Source organism: Dipteris shenzhenensis, chromosome 15 (assembly GCF_047967505.1).
Source record: "Dipteris shenzhenensis isolate YYH24624 ecotype China chromosome 15, Dip_SZ_1.0, whole genome shotgun sequence".
NCBI classification, from domain to species: domain Eukaryota; kingdom Viridiplantae; phylum Streptophyta; class Polypodiopsida; order Gleicheniales; family Dipteridaceae; genus Dipteris; species Dipteris shenzhenensis.
Window position 1 is genome coordinate 26,943,554 of NC_141610.1, and position 2,520 is coordinate 26,946,073.

Below are 2,520 nucleotides of genomic sequence, written 5' to 3' on the forward strand. Positions count from 1 at the left end.
TGGTTGGTTTGTAAGGCAAACTGCTTAATTTTTATAAAAAATACTGCAAATAAAGGTTCACAATCAAGTAATGTTTGTTTTTCCCATTAATGAATGAATGTAACGCTCCTTGCTTTCAGAATTGGTTTTCATATCTGAACATATCATACTTGGTGGAAGCTTGGTGAGGAAAAGGGCAGCCAACTGAAGAGAGGATAGGGTAGCGCCCATTGCCAGAAGGTGGTCATGGAGGATCTTGGCCTTCATCAAGAATGGCTGCACGGTACTCCCTAGGGGGAACTCCAGACTAAATAGCTGACGTTGCAATTGACAGTGCGCATAGCAGAATTCTGAGCATAGAGATCCTCCAGTTTAGACCACACTTCAAAAGCACTAGTCAACTTTTGTACTGCTGGAGAGACCTCCTTGGTAATGGTGTGTACCAAAATCTGAATGTGCCTTGGAGCCACGGTTCTCTCAATTTTGTAGCTCCTTCAGGAAAGCATCCTCCCGGGAAGCATCTCAATGGATCGAGCTCTTGGGATGTTTGGGCTTCCGCTTGTATTCCTGAACTCTCTCTCCCATATGCCCTTGTGGATAAACCAGACCTTCATATTCAGCTTTCAATGGGTGTAGTTGGTGCTGTCGAGTTTATCCTTGTTTACACAAGGGGGTCACATGGAACCAATCCAAGCTCTTACACACTTGATTAGATGGACAGCCCCTTAAGATAAGGAGGGTGGGTGGGAATAAAAAAGAAGAGGTAGAGGTAGGGAAAGGAGGAATGACTTCTCCTTTTCCAGTCCATGCCTTGCATTAGCCTTTTTCGGGCATGTCTTGAGCTCCCTGAATGGCTGGCCTTCCTTTTGCACACCTAATCTGCCCACCATTCACTGCAACACGCTCCAGCAATCCCTTTTTGATCTCCGAACAGCAGCACACAGATCTTCTCCAAGTAATTTTTGTGTCCTGGACTTGCCATGACCTCAAATCACATGGTTCACCTTTTGCCTGAACTGTCCATGCGGCACTATATTGTGCAGTCACCACACAATCAAGACGTGCGATGGTTCATCCAAACGCAATGCAACAATCAGCCTTGATCTAGATGCCTCCAATCGTCTCTTCTCTAGGTTCCAGCTCCGAACAAATAGCTTGCTTTGATACCATGTCAAATGTTGCACATGCGGAACCATGGAACACGAGACAGCAAGAGAGAATGTGAATCAGAGATGAGGCAAGGTGCATTGGCATTTAGCATAGGACCTATGCATAGCTCTTTGTGTGTGTGTGTGTGTGTGAGAGAGAGAGAGAGAGAGAGAGAGAGAGAGAGAGAGAGAGAGAGAGAGAGAGAGTTTATAAAAATCTACTAAAGACTGATGCGTTTATGAGATTGATAGAAAACCTAATACAATGAGCAACGGGGTGAAGCTACTAAGTGAGCATCCTAACCCATGCTAGAAAATTGTGTAGACATAGTTGATGCTATCATCATACATATCACTGTAGTCATAGTCCCCCTTGCCATCATCATCATCATAACATATGCAATTTGATCTGATACCATACAATACAATGCAACACATACATGGCATGAAGTATCAAGGTATGCCTAGTGACAGGCTAGGTAGTGTAGGCAAGAAGTCGTGATACATCGTTGTCTACTCTTTGGAGTAGTAGTCTGTCTTGCCCTCTTGGCGGCTACTCTATGCATGACAAGCGCCACTATAACCCTTGTTGGATGTATCTAAGTCTAAAAGTAGATGAGATGTCAGCTAGTGTTGATCTGTGCGTTAGTCTTTTGGTGAGTGTGTCGCATCTCGGACTTGAGGTCTCTGCCCCTCTTGCTATGTGTGATTGGGGGGGGAGCATGCTCTGGTTGGAAGAACTCTGTGATCACACTATGAGATGGATCAGATAAGGTCTCCTGTCCCTATCTCTGCGATGTGATGAGGCGCTCTCTATGTTAGACCACCTCATGAATGAAAGCAGCGAGGCACCTTTGATTTGGGTATAAGAGAAGTCTGGCAAGGCCCTCGAATCCGTCTTTGAAAAGGCTATGGTATCCTCCATGGATCTCGTATTGGGGATCCCCTCTGCTCATCCACTCTCGATATGGAGTCGATGCGATGACACACAGAACCGTCCCATGGCAATCCGAAGTGAATGTGGTAGGTGGATTGAGTGTACCCTGGTGGGATAATGAAACCTTTCTTGGAGATGCGTAAGCAGTGGTCTCAATAGAAGTTGAGCTTCACAGGAAGCTCTATTTGTGCCAACTAGGTCCTGAAAGTGTAACTGTAGAAGATTCTCTCAGATGATCGAGTTGAACTCGTTGCCCTGAAACGAGACAAACGGAGCGTCAATGTTGTACTGGAAGGGTGGCAACTTGTCTATATGGAAACCCAATCTCTCAAACCATCTATGTGTGCATACCGGCATCTCTGATCACCCTGAGTTGCTAATGCCATAGAAGAGGCTAGCGCCAACCAAAGTAGTTTGCGTCAACTTGCGGTACAGGAGCCATAATTGCGCACATGG